Source organism: Ranitomeya imitator, chromosome 1 (genome assembly GCF_032444005.1).
Source record: "Ranitomeya imitator isolate aRanImi1 chromosome 1, aRanImi1.pri, whole genome shotgun sequence".
NCBI lineage: Eukaryota > Metazoa > Chordata > Amphibia > Anura > Dendrobatidae > Ranitomeya > Ranitomeya imitator.
Genome location: NC_091282.1, coordinates 592,647,251 through 592,662,180, shown reverse-complemented (window position 1 = coordinate 592,662,180; position 14,930 = coordinate 592,647,251). Strand labels below are relative to the sequence as shown.

The window sequence follows — 14,930 nt, the reverse complement described above, 5'->3', positions numbered from 1 at the left end:
TTTGTACTGCCCCTATTGCAAAGTATGGCCTGTCCCTATATGAGATATTGTTTGGTGCTAGGCCCTCAGTTGCAAATTTCCAGTCTCAGTAGTTGTCAGAAGAAACTGACCGTGCTGTTCAATATGTTATTCAGCTTAGTAAAAATGTTGCTAACACCCATGTTTTAGTTTCTTCTTCCCTTCCAGATTCAGCAGAAACCGTCACTTGTCACAATTTGAAGCCTGGTGGTTTTATGGTCGCTGGGCGCTGGGCCTCGGGCGGACATCTTGGGACAGGGGAACTTGACTTCACGGAGCCTACTGCGCAGGTGCCGATGTGCTGGGCCTTGGTCTGGGCGTTCCCTGAGGTGCTGGGCCCGCCTGGTTTGCACTGTGCGCGCGCCAGTCTGGCGCGTGCGCACTTGCGCCCGTGCGGGCGCTTCGCTGCGGGAGACCCCACACTGCACAGCCGCCGGCGTCTTCGGTCATTTCCGGCCATCTGACATATGTGGATTATCCGAACACCCCCTGTCTCCAGCTGACGCTATTCTGCTTATTATTCTTAAGGTATTTAACCATGCGGTATGAACACTAGCGCTATTGCCCCTGAAGAAGCCAGTTTACTGGCGACATGCGTTGGGCGTTTGTGCCCGGTGCTACCCCCTAATATTGCTTTCCTCTATTTGTCCTGACATTATTTCCAGGAAATGCTGCCTTGGAAGCCTGATGTATACTATCAGGTAGTATAGGACGTTCTATTTTGTCCGGTCATCCTCTATAGGGGTCCTTGGTACTGGGGTATTGTTGTTTCCCTAGCAGACCTCTTGTATATTGACTCAACAGGTAGCTTTTACACAGGGGGGCACTGTGGTTTGACCTTATTTTGGGTCCTGTATTCATTGTTTTGTACTTTATAGTGCATTTTTAATTGCTTTTAATGTTTTTTTGTAGTGTTCTTTAGTGTGGTTTAATAAAATTGTTATATTTTGTTATAATTTCTATGGTGATCCCTTCTTTTTTGCATGCTACTCTTTTCTTTTGTTTGCTGTATTATGTTTTTGTAGCATGCTTTAGGTGATCCCTGGCGGTGGTGCCTGCCTACACTTCGTTGCCTATATAAGTTTCTTGGAGGGCCTTGTGGTCCCTCGTTTCTAGGTGTGTGGCATGCCGTGTTTAAATTGGAATTATTGTGTTTATTTATATATTTTCGGTTCCTTTCATTTATGGACCTGCAGACTAGAGAGACGGCTTGGAGCCAGAGGGCTCAGGGGATTTTTGACAATAGCGGCGGCTGTGCTATTGAATCAGCCAGCAATGATGATGGTTTTTCTAAAGTCACCAATGATTTGATTAATCTGCATAAAACTCTTACTAAGGTGTGGTGGAATATTAGAAGTCTGGAGGAGTATAAGGCAACGGGTCTTGTCCCCCGTGGTCTTAGGGTGCAGATCTTTCCTGCTTGGGAGGTTGATACACCGTTCCAAAACACTTGGGAGGCTGGCTTAATGAAATGTTCATCCATTTTAATGGATATGTTGATAGCCCATGACCAAGCCCTTCTAATTAAATTAAAGGAGGATATTAAGAACAGGGAAACTCAACTTGCCACTTTTGAGGCATCCTCAGTGGCCACTTTCAAACAACAGCTTAAAGGCACCATCGATAAGTTTGAGAAAGAAATCACTGAGGGAAAACGACGTAAATTCTACAGAGATAAGGCTGACTTCACAAGTGGTCGGGCCTATAGATGGAGTCATCGTGGCAATAGAAGGGTAGTATCCCCTGAGATGAATATTCATACCAATACCAACAACAGATTGGAAGTATCCTCCAGCGATTTTTTTTATCGTCAGATCCAAGCGATCTAGAAGGGGCTGCAGGCGGGGCAGACGTAAGGCCAAGAGGAATAACAACAAAAAAACGTACCAGGGGATTCAAGAATCTGTTCCCCGCATACAAACGGGAAACGAGATACAACTACAGGAAACGTTAGACCCAGTCCCCTGTCCCTCTCTATAGCAACAGAATCTACATGACGATCCGGGTAATTTGCAGATCATTAATTTATCCACGCATGTATTGACGCCAGTTGAGAAATATGTTTTGGGGAAGGGCCTTTCCTTTGCTCCAATGAATATCTTGGACAAATTCACCCTGGTTAAGGATGTTTATTTATTTTGCCGCCAATTAACATTTAAACTTTTGTATCACCATCCTTCCTCAGTAGATGTGCTCCCGGATGATGAACGGCAGGTTCTTAGAGACCTGATGGACCTCCTCCATGAAAATGAAATGGCACCTACAAGGAAACGCTTTGGCGGAAGACTACCTTCGCAGGCCACTCCTTCCTTCTCCCTCTTCCCGGCGGTCCAGATCTTCTTTAACCAGACTTGTAGAGAGATCTGGGCACTCCAGTCCGACGGTAATAGAAATAACAATCTTAATCTATCCGAGCGCAGGGCACTCAGGGATCTGCAGAGGAATGGAGAGTTCCTTGTCCGGGAGGCGGACAAGGGGGGCAATAATGTTCTGTGGCCTAATTCTCTCTATTTACAGGAGGTTGGACGCCAATTGGGGGATCCCACGTGTTATGTATGCCTTCCAGCGGACCCCACGGACTTCTTTAAGGGAAAATTGGACCAGCTTACTGGACAAGCAGCGGATCGTGGCATTTTGAGCAAAAAGGAGGTAGATTTCCTTACTACGGATTTCCCTGTCGTACCGACTTTCTACCTTCTCCCGAAGGTGCACAAATCATTGGAAAATCCCCCAGGTAGGCCAATAGTTTCTGGCATTAATGGCCTATTTGAGAAGCCATGTACCTATGTGGACTTCTTTTTACAACCATTGGCCATGAAACTCAAATCCTTTCTTAGGGACTCGACTGTTATGTTTGCTAATGACAGGTGTTATGAAGGCAATCCAGAAACACAGTGTGCTTAGCGATCAGAGCGCACACAGTGATCTGACAAATACCCAAAAATACAAGAACGAGCTCTGAGACGTGGAAACTCTGTAGACTGCACACCTGATCCTATCCTAAACACAACTAAAAGCGGCTGTGGATTGCGCCTAACAACTACCTAGGCAACTCGGCACAGCCTAAGAAAGTAGCTAGCCTGAAGATAGAAAAATAGGCCTGACTTGCCCCAGAGAAATTCCCCAAAGGAAAAGGCAGCCCCCCACATATAATGACTGTGAGTAAGATGAAAAGACAAAACGTAGGGATGAAATAGATTCAGCAAAGTGGGGCCCGATATTCTAGGACAGAGCGAGGACAGTAAAGCGAACTTTGCAGTCTACAAAAAACCCTAAAGCAAAACCACGCAAAGGGGGCAAAAAAAAACCACCGTGCCGAACTAACGGCACGGCGGTACACCCTTTGCGTCTCAGAGCTTCCAGCAAAACAAAAGACAAGCTGGACAGAAAAAAAGCAACAAAAAAAGCAAAAGGCACTTAGCTATACAGAGCAGCAGGACACAGGAACAATCAGGAGAAGCTCAGATCCAGCACTGAAACATTGACAAGGAGCAAGGATAGCAGCATCAGGCGGAGTTAAGTAATGAAGCAGTTAACGAGCTCACCAGAACACCTGAGGGAGGAAGCTCAGAAGCTGCAGTACCACTTGTGACCACAGGAGTGAATTCAGCCACAGAATTCACAACAGTACCCCCCCCTTGAGGAGGGGTCACCGAACCCTCACCAGAGCCCCCAGGCCGACCAGGATGAGCCGCATGAAAGGCACGAACAAGATCGGAAGCATGAACATCAGAGGCAAAAACCCAGGAATTATCTTCCTGAGCATAACCCTTCCATTTAACCAGATACTGGAGTTTCCGTCTAGAAACACGAGAATCCAAAATCTTCTCCACAATATACTCCAATTCCCCCTCCACCAAAACCGGGGCAGGAGGCTCAACAGATGGAACCATAGGTGCCACGTATCTCCGCAACAACGACCTATGGAATACATTATGTATGGAAAAGGAGTCTGGGAGGGTCAAACGAAAAGACACAGGATTGAGAACCTCAGAAATCCTATACGGACCAATAAAACGAGGTTTAAATTTAGGAGAGGAAACCTTCATAGGAATATGACGAGAAGATAACCAAACCAGATCCCCAACACGAAGTCGGGGACCCACACGGCGTCTGCGATTAGCGAAAAGTTGAGCTTTCTCCTGGGACAAGATCAAATTGTCCACTACCTGAGTCCAGATCTGCTGCAACCTATCCACCACAGAATCCACACCAGGACAGTCCGAAGACTCAACCTGTCCTGAAGAGAAACGAGGATGGAACCCAGAATTGCAAAAAAATGGAGAAACCAAGGTAGCCGAGCTGGCCCGATTATTAAGGGCGAACTCAGCCAACGGCAAAAAGGACAACCAATCATCCTGGTCTGCAGAAACAAAACATCTCAGATATGTTTCCAAGGTCTGATTGGTTCGTTCGGTCTGGCCATTAGTCTGAGGATGGAAAGCCGAGGAAAAGGATAGGTCAATGCCCATCCTACCACAAAAGGCTCGCCAAAACCTTGAAACAAACTGGGAACCTCTGTCAGAAACAATATTCTCAGGAATGCCATGCAACTGAACCACATGCTGAAAGAACAAAGGTACCAAATCAGAGGAGGAAGGCAATTTAGCCAAGGGCACCAGATGGACCATTTTAGAAAAGCGATCACAGACCACCCAAATGGCTGACATCTTTTGAGAAACGGGAAGGTCAGAAATGAAATCCATCGAAATATGTGTCCAAGGCCTCTTTGGGACCGGCAAGGGCAAAAGCAACCCACTGGCACGAGAACAGCAGGGCTTAGCCCTAGCACAAATCCCACAGGACTGCACAAAAGTACGTACATCCCGTGACAGAGATGGCCACCAGAAGGATCTAGCCACTAACTCTCTGGTACCAAAGATTCCAGGATGACCAGCCAACACCGAACAATGAAGTTCAGAGATAAGTTTATTAGTCCACCTATCAGGGACGAACAGTTTCTCTGCTGGACAACGATCAGGTTTATTCGCCTGAAATTTTTGCAGCACCCGCCGCAAATCAGGGGAGATGGCAGACACAATGACTCCTTCCTTGAGGATACCCGCTGGCTCAGATAAACCCGGAGAGTCGGGCACAAAACTCCTAGACAGAGCATCCGCCTTCACATTTTTAGAGCCCGGAAGGTACGAAATCACAAAGTCGAAGCGGGCAAAAAATAACGACCAACGGGCCTGTCTAGGATTCAAGCGCTTGGCAGACTCGAGATAAGTCAAGTTCTTATGATCAGTCAATACCACCACGCGATGCTTAGCTCCTTCAAGCCAATGACGCCACTCCTCGAATGCCCACTTCATGGCCAGCAACTCTCGATTGCCCACATCATAATTACGCTCAGAGTGCGAAAACTTCCTGGAAAAGAAAGCACATGGTTTCATCACTGAGCAATCAGAACCTCTCTGTGACAAAACCGCCCCTGCTCCAATCTCAGAAGCATCAACCTCGACCTGGAACGGAAGAGAAACATCTGGCTGACACAACACAGGGGCAGAACAAAAACGACGCTTCAACTCCTGAAAAGCTTCCACAGCAGCAGAAGACCAATTAACCAAATCAGCACCCTTCTTGGTCAAATCGGTCAATGGTTTGGCAATGCTAGAAAAATTACAGATGAAGCGACGATAAAAATTAGCAAAGCCCAGGAACTTTTGCAGACTTTTCAGAGATGTCGGCTGAATCCAATCCTGGATGGCTTGGACCTTAACTGGATCCATCTCGATAGTAGAAGGGGTAAAGATGAACCCTAAAAATGAAACTTTCTGCACACCGAATAGACACTTTGATCCCTTCACAAACAAAGAGTTAGCACGCAGGACCTGAAAAACCATTCTGACCTGCTTCACATGAGACTCCCAATCATCTGAGAAGATCAAAATGTCATCCAAGTAAACAATCAGGAATTTATCCAGATACTCACGGAAGATGTCATGCATAAAAGACTGAAACACAGATGGAGCATTGGCAAGTCCGAACGGCATCACTAGATACTCAAAATGACCCTCGGGCATATTGAATGCAGTTTTCCATTCATCTCCCTGCCTGATTCTCACCAGATTATACGCACCACGAAGATCTATCTTAGTGAACCAACTAGCCCCCTTAATCCGAGCAAACAAGTCAGATAACAATGGCAAGGGATACTGAAATTTAACAGTGATCTTATTAAGAAGGCGGTAATCAATACACGGTCTCAGCGAACCATCCTTCTTGGCTACAAAGAAGAACCCTGCTCGCAGTGGTGATGACGATGGGCGAATATGTCCCTTCTCCAGGGATTCCTTCACATAACTGCGCATAGCGGCGTGTTCGGGCACGGATAAATTAAATAATCGACCTTTAGGGAATTTACTACCAGGAATCAAATTGATAGCACAATCACAATCCCTATGCGGAGGTAGAGCATCGGACTTGGGCTCTTCAAATACATCCTGATAATCAGACAAGAAATCTGGGACCTCAGAAGGGGTGGATGACGAAATCGACAAAAATGGAACATCACCATGTACCCCCTGACAACCCCAGCTGGATACCGACATGGAATTCCAATCCAATACTGGATTATGGGTTTGTAGCCATGGCAACCCCAACACGACCACATCATGCAGATTATGCAACACCAGAAAGCGAATAACTTCCTGATGTGCAGGAGCCATGCACATGGTCAGCTGGGCCCAGTATTGAGGTTTATTCTTGGCCAAAGGTGTAGCATCAATTCCTCTCAATGGAATAGGACACCGCAAAGGCTCCAAGAAAAACCCACAACGTTTAGCATAATCCAAATCCATCAGATTCAGGGCAGCGCCCGAATCCACAAACGCCATGACAGAAAACGACGACAAAGAGCATATCAAGGTAATGGACAGAAGGAATTTGGACTGTACAGTACCAATGACGGCAGACCTAGCGGACCGCTTAGTGCGCTTAGGACAATCAGAAATAGCATGAGTGGAATCACCACAGTAGAAACACAGACCATTCAGACGTCTGTATTCCTGCCGTTCAACTCTAGTCATAGTGCTATCGCACTGCATAGGCTCAGGTTTAACCTCAGGCAGTACCGCCAAATGGTGCACAGATTTACGCTCGCGCAAGCGTCGACCGATCTGAATGGCCAAAGACAAAGACTCATTCAAACCAGCAGGCATAGGAAATCCCACCATGACATCCTTAAGAGCCTCAGAGAGACCCTTTCTGAACAAAGCTGCCAGCGCAGATTCATTCCACAGAGTGAGTACTGACCATTTCCTAAATTTCTGACAATATACTTCTATATCATCCTGACCCTGGCACAAAGCCAGCAAATTTTTCTCAGCCTGATCCACTGAATTAGGCTCATCGTACAGCAATCCGAGCGCCAGGAAAAACGCATCGACACTACTCAATGCAGGGTCTCCTGGCGCAAGAGAAAATGCCTAGTCTTGAGGGTCGCCGCGCAAAAAAGAAATAATGATCAAAACCTGTTGAATAGGATTACCAGAAGAATGAGGTTTCAAGGCCAGAAATAGCTTACAATTATTTTTGAAACTTAGAAACTTAGTTCTATCTCCAAAAAACAAATCAGGAATAGGAATTCTTGGTTCTAGTTTCTGGCATTAATGGCCTATTTGAGAAGCCATGTACCTATGTGGACTTCTTTTTACAACCATTGGCCATGAAACTCAAATCCTTTCTTAGGGACTCGACTGTTATGTTTGCTAATGACAGGTGTTATGAAGGCAATCCAGAAACACAGTGTGCTTAGCGATCAGAGCGCACACAGTGATCTGACAAATACCCAAAAATACAAGAACGAGCTCTGAGACGTGGAAACTCTGTAGACTGCACACCTGATCCTATCCTAAACACAACTAAAAGCGGATGTGGATTGCGCCTAACAACTACCTAGGCAACTCGGCACAGCCTAAGAAACTAGCTAGCCTGAAGATAGAAAAATAGGCCTGACTTGCCCCAGAGAAATTCCCCAAAGGAAAAGGCAGCCCCCCACATATAATGACTGTGAGTAAGATGAAAAGACAAAACGTAGGGATGAAATAGATTCAGCAAAGTGGGGCCCGATATTCTAGGACAGAGCGAGGACAGTAAAGCGAACTTTGCAGTCTACAAAAAACCCTAAAGCAAAACCACGCAAAGGGGGCAAAAAAAAACCACCGTGCCGAACTAACGGCATGGTGGTACACCCTTTGCGTCTCAGAGCTTCCAGCAAAACAAAAGACAAGCTGGACAGAAAAAAAGCAACAAAAAAGCAAAAGGCACTTAGCTATACAGAGCAGCAGGACACAGGAACAATCAGGAGAAGCTTAGATCCAGCACTGAAACATTGACAAGGAGCAAGGATAGCAGCATCAGGCGGAGTTAAGTAATGAAGCAGTTAACGAGCTCACCAGAACACCTGAGGGAGGAAGCTCAGAAGCTGCAGTACCACTTGTGACCACAGGAGTGAATTCAGCCACAGAATTCACAACACTCGACACATCTCATCCAACTTCTTCAAGGCCTTTGCTTACCACCAGACACGATTGTGATAACCTTAGATGTCGAGTCCCTATACACCAACATCAATCATGATGTGGGTTTGAAAGCAGTCTCTTTCTTTCTGGATCTCAACACCACGGGGGATAGAGAGCATGACCAATGTTTACTTGACCTCTTGCTCTTTGTCCTCGATAAAAATTACTTTGTTTTTGATAGGTGTTTTTATAGACAGGTTAAGGGGACCGCTATGGGGGCACGCTGTGCACCTTCCTACGCAAATCTATTCTTAGGATGGTGGGAGGAGTCGGTGGTGTATGAACATGTGGCCTTTAGGGAGAAGTGCCTTAAGTGGCTTCGATTCATTGACGATATTGTGATGTTTTGGACAGGCACCGAGGAGGACTGTAATCGATTCATTGTGGATCTGAATGACAATCCCTTTAATATCAGGCTTACGTCATATACGTACGTCTTCTGCTGATTTCTCCTTCTGGACTGCTTGTCTTCTGAAGCCAGCAGCACGTCCAAATGAGCTGGGACATATGGAAAAACTCCACTAGCCTGGATGCCTGTCATGCTTTAAACATGTGAGTGTTGCTTTTCTCATTTATTCCCTTTATGTTATAATTACCCATGTACATATTTGCAATTGTCTCATTTATAACCTCTTTATAAAATATTTTTGATAAAGCACTGCCTAATTATTTTTAATGGGATATACTATTATATATTAGTTCGTTCTCCTGTTCTAAACCGTACCCTAAGTCTCTGAAGGGAAATACGCTACTGTTACTGTTGTGTTGGGTTAGCTTCGGACCCGTTTAATCGAAGCTGGTGGCAGCGAAAGTGTGCAGACTGTTGAGTGCTGCTGTAGTGACTGCGGGGTTCATAATTATTGTTCCTGCCTGTGTGGGAGTAGTTATCGCGTCGCTGCAGCGTGCCCAATAGCCAGTACATAGCAGGCAGTCTGTCTGGCGACTAATTGCCCAGGGTGCAGTACCTAATCTGACCTGAGAGTAAGGGGGGCGCCAGAGAGCTGCAAGTGTTAAGTGGAACTGTAAGCGGGATATACATAAATCCCTGCAGTTCGTGGTATATAGAAAAGCAGTGGGATACCTAAAATAAGCCCCTGCTGTAAACTAAGAGGTCAATAGCCTTGTGTGTGGTTTTTCATCACATCGTGGAGTGGAGGGATAACTAAGATAAGCCCCCTGCACATGTGATAGCCGTCTGTTGGCCTAAAGTCACCTCAATCCGTGACGTAGGGGTGACGGTCACGGTGTGAATCCTGACCCAGTGGTGACAGCGGTCAGGGGAATCGTGACAATTGGTCACAAGACTTCTCCCGTGCTTCCCCCATACTCTGGAACTCTCTACCCCAACACATCAGACTCGCGCCTACCATAGAAACCTTCAAAAAGAACCTGAAGACTCATCTCTTCCGACAAGCCTACAGCCTGCAGTGATCCTCAACCTACTGAACAGCCGCACAGCCAGCTTTTCCCTCTCCTAGTGTATCCTCACCCACCCCCTGCAAACTGTGAGCCCTCGCGGGCAGGGTCCTCCCTCCTTATGTACTCGTGTGCCTTGTTATCTGCTCATGTTTAATGTATTTGTCTATATTTGCCCCGTATTCACATGTAAAGCGCCATGGAATAAATGGCGCTATAAAAATGTATAATAATAATAATAATAATAAAATATATGTCACAAACCTCGGTTGAATTCCTGGACTTAAAAGTAAGCTTGGCAGGCTCAAATGTCGTCACTACCTTATTTCGCAAGCCAACAGCGACGAATAGTTTGTTACACTATTCTAGTTTCCATCCTAGGCACCTCAAGAACGGTATTCCAACTGGCCAATTCTTGCGCCTGAAGAGGAATTGTAGTTTGACGTCTGATTTTCAACATGAAGCAAAGTCACTTACAGACCGTTTCAGGCGTCGTGGCTATCCAAAGAAGATAATCTCTTCTGCGTACCAGAGGGCCCGGACCAGCTCACGTCCGGACTTATTCCAGAGACAGACACGTGAGTCAAATACACCGCTTGGTATTGTGACCACTTTTAACTATCAGTGGCAGGATATCTATAAGATTTTGGATCGTAGCTGGGGTACTCTATTGAGTGAACCTAAATTAGTACCGTATATTTCAGCTACTCCTAAATTGATAGCCCGATGGGCAAAAAATCTCAAAGATTTGCTCTGCCACAGCCACTATACACGCCCCACATCTAGATTGAATAGGGGAACGAGAGTCTTTGGAACCTTCCCATGCGGCGGTTGTAATGTCTGCCAGTTTATGGTGGCTCAGGATGGCCTTTCGCTTACTGTTTCTCCTTTCCAGATTACACCGAAAAAAGCCTTCTTCAACTGCAAGACCCGTTCACTCGTCTATGCTTTAATCTGCGACTGTCCGAAGATCTACGTGGGACAGACCACGCAGGCACTGCGAAGAAGAACGCAGCAACATCTATCTAATATTGCCACAGCAGCAAGGGATCGTGAAAGGGGCAGGGGAATTTCATCGGTTGCCACCCACTTTTTGGACTGCCATAATGGACGGACAAGGGGACTGAGGGTCATTGGACTGGAGAGTATCCCACAAAATATCCGAGGTGGCGATGTGGTCAGGAGTCTGTTGAGATGCGAGTCAAAATGGATCCACAATCTAAATTCTCTTACCCCATATGGACTGAATGAGGAATTACTCTTTACTGGATACTATAAACAACTTTAATATATGTAGTGATGGTATAACAATTATGTTAACAATTTTTCGTGTGTACTCTGTTTACGTGACTCTTCTTTCCCCTTAGGTCTTGGAATATTCACTGTTCGGGATATAGCATACGGATGAACTAGTTTCTATCCATGGAAAACCATGGTTTTCTGCATATATTTAAAACTTTAGGTTCAAATTCAACATCAATATGAAGGGGTTTTACTAGGTCTTAAAATCTGATGTAATATTGTGTCCACCTTTGTATTTATGTGTATGCATGTCTCTTAGGACCCAGACTGTGTTCTTGTACCTACTACATGGTCTGGTTCCTAGCATATCTTAGACATTTGTTGCGCTATTTCTATGCCACATTACCTACTGTGTTTTTATGTCCAGTATATATATACACTTCGACACATATGATTGCTATATGACCCAGACCATGTGGCCATATTGTGGCCTGTGTCTGGTTCATTGTGGGCAATCAATGCTGTATTCTTGTATTTTTGTGTTCACTATCTTTTTGTCCCAGTGGTGGCCATATCCTTGGTATTTATATCTTTTGTAACCTCTCTGCCGCCTCATTAAGTACCCCCCTTGTGTGGCCTCCTACTTTGCTCTGTCCACCCTCGGCTTATTTAGAATTTTTTTCCCCGTGCCGCCTTGTATTTAGTTGCCCTGTCTCCTCGGTGTCCGCCTTTGGCCCACGGAGCTGTTTTGCGCATGCGCGCTGGGCCACGGGCGGACATCTTGGGACAGGGGAACTTGACTTCACGCAGCCTACTGCACAGGTGCCGGTGTGCTGGGTCTTGGTCTGGGCGTTCCCTGAGGTGCTGGGCCCGCCTGGTTTGCACTGCGCGCGCGCCGGTCTGGCGCGTGCGCACTTGCACCTGTGCGGGCGCTTCGTTGCGGGAGTCCCCGCACTGCACAGCCGCCGGCGTCTTCGGTCATTTCCGGCCATCTGACATATGTGGATTATCCGAACACCCCCTGTCTCCAGCTGACGCTATTCTGCTTATTATTCTTAAGGTATTTAATCATGCGGTATGAACACTAGCGCTATTGCCCCTGAAGAAGCCAGTTTACTGGCGACACGCATTGGGCGTTTGTGCCCGGTGCTAACCCCTAATATTGCTTTCCTCTATTTGTCCTGACATTATTTCCAGGAAATGCTGCCTTGGAAGCCTGATGTATACTATCAGGTAGTATAGGACGTTCTATTTTGTCCGGTCATCCTCTATAGGGGTCCTTGGTACTGGGGTATTGTTGTTTCCCTAGCAGACCTCTTGTATATTGACTCACCAGGTAGCTTTTACACAGGGGGGCACTGTGGTTTGACCTTATTTTGGGTCCTGTATTCATTGTTTTGTACTTTATAGTGCATTTTTAATTGCTTTTAATGTTTTTTTGTAGTGTTCTTTAGTGTGGTTTAATAAAATTGTTATATTTTGTTATAATTTCTATGGTGATCCCTTCTTTTTTGCATGCTACTCTTTTCTTTTTTTCACTGGACTACTTAACAGGAGCACAGGGTGGTATGTGTCAGATTATTGGATCCGCTTTCTGTCATAATACAAATCCCAATAGTACTCTAAAGTTAAAGTTAAAAGACATTCAAAAACTCAGAGATTAATATGATAAAGACAATGACCGTAATAAGGACAGTTGGTGGGCGGATATCTTCTCTTTTCTTAATGCAGCCAATTGGTTTGAGGGACTTGGGGGCTGGATAGCTGGAATCTTGCAAAGTTTGTTACACATCGCTGCCTTTTTCCTTGTCATGTATGTAATACTAAAACTTGTTCTTTGGTGTATTTCTGTATGTATTAGGAAATCCTGCACTAAGACAACTAATGATGAAACCAAAAGTGTTGCCACCCCTGCTCTTCTCTACACCGATTTCACAAAGTCACCTGATGAAGATTTTGAAGCCAAGCGTATGGCTATCTTCAAAAGATCCCCACCACCGTCATCAATAATTGTTATTCGTAAATTCTAGTATACAGGGGGGATGGGTACGCCGCAACAGCCATGGCTGGTAAATGGCACCAGTCATGTGAAGACCAGTACCCCTCGAGCTTATAGCTTGGGATAGTACCTCTGATGCTGGACATTAATTAACAAAATTTATCTAGGGGGGAATGTGAAGGAACAAATTATGAAAGATTCTCCATTTTGTGCTAGATTCTCCATTTTGTGCTTTGACTCCATTTTCTTGTTGGTTAAAGATAAATTCTGTTATTCCATGAAGTAACTCTGTCCTGTTTCTCACGAAGATAACATTTTGTTATTCAACTAGGCTATGGTTTATAATTGGTATAAAGACCTTGAGTGTTCTAACTCGAGCCAGGGAGGGGACTCGGGAGTGTATCGCTAGATAAGACTTTGAGGCACCTATAAATACATTTTTTATGCCAAAAAGACACAACCATATCTGTAGTTTCCGTTTTTTCATGTATTTTTATGGGTTAAGTTTTTCCTGCATTCTTATAGGTTAAGAACTGTGAGCGTGTTCTTATGCTGATTGGTTGAAGTAGAATTTGCTAATATGATAAAACTGCAACACAATAAACGGGGGCCCAGAGATCTGCTCGATCCCCCATACAGAGACATGCGTCTCCGTCTGGTCATTTTCAGTTGCCGGCAACGCCCTGTAGATTAATTTGGAAATCACTGAGTCAACTGTGAAGGATCACTTTAGATCCTCCCTCAACAATGCTTCCCATACAATAGCTCAAATGAGGAAAAACATTTGGACACCTGTGGTACCTCACAGATAGCGAACATCATATAGGGCAATAACATGTCCTAATCCCTCCCGTCCTTGGAGACCACCTTCTTAAGCATAGATTTTAGGGTCTTATTAAATCTCTCCACTAGACTAGACAAACCGTCGGTTTGTGGATGGTACACCAACGTACGTAGCTGTTTATTCTGGAGCAGCTTACATAGCTCCCTGGTCAATTTGGACATAAAAGGAGTCCCCTGATCAGTAAGGATCTCCTATGGTAGCCTAAGGTGACAAAACATTGCAAACAGTTCGCGGGCGATTAGTTTTGTGGAGGTGTTGCAAAGTGGTATCGCCTCTGGGTACCGTGTGGCATATTCCACTACAACCAGAATATGTTGGCGGATTTCACTAAAGGGCACACCAAATCTATTGCTATCCACTCAAAAGGTACCTCTATGATGGGTAAAGGCTCCAATGGACTCCGGAACTTCACAATGGGTGTGGTTAGTTGACACTCGGGACACAACTCACAATACCGTTGTACCTCCGCATACACTCTGGACAAAAAGAACCGCTGCAGTGTGTGTTCTTGGATTTTTTTACCCCTATGTGTCCTCCCAGAATGTGTATGTGTGCCATCTCTAGCACGGCCCGACAGTATGAGTGGGGCACCACCAACTGTTCGATCACCTCATCCTGGATTTTATCCACCCTGTATAATAAATCCTGGTGGATAGCCATGCGGGGAAAAATCGCATCGGCACCCAGTTGCTGAGGCACTCCATTAATCTCTATCACCCTTTCTCATGCCTGGGCCAGGGTGGGATCCTGGAGCTAAGGTGTCCCGAACTTACCAGGGGACACTTCCAGTTCGTGGATCGGTGGGGTCTCTTCATCCTCTCCTGCCAATACCTCTAGGGGAAATCTATTGGGGATACACTCTGTCCCTAGATTGGCGACCCCTACA

The 14,930-nt window shown here is 45.6% G+C and overlaps 1 long non-coding RNA gene across 1 annotated transcript; it reads left to right on the top strand.

Annotated features, from left to right (window-relative positions):
• Positions 1-2,123: 2,123 nt before the first annotated feature.
• Positions 2,124-13,842, top strand: LOC138657948 (uncharacterized). The gene is made up of 4 exons (XR_011317270.1): positions 2,124-2,401; positions 2,536-2,667; positions 8,898-9,095; positions 13,063-13,842. It is a non-coding gene; the product is annotated as an uncharacterized lncRNA (long non-coding RNA).
• The last annotated feature ends 1,088 nt before the right edge of the window (positions 13,843-14,930 follow it).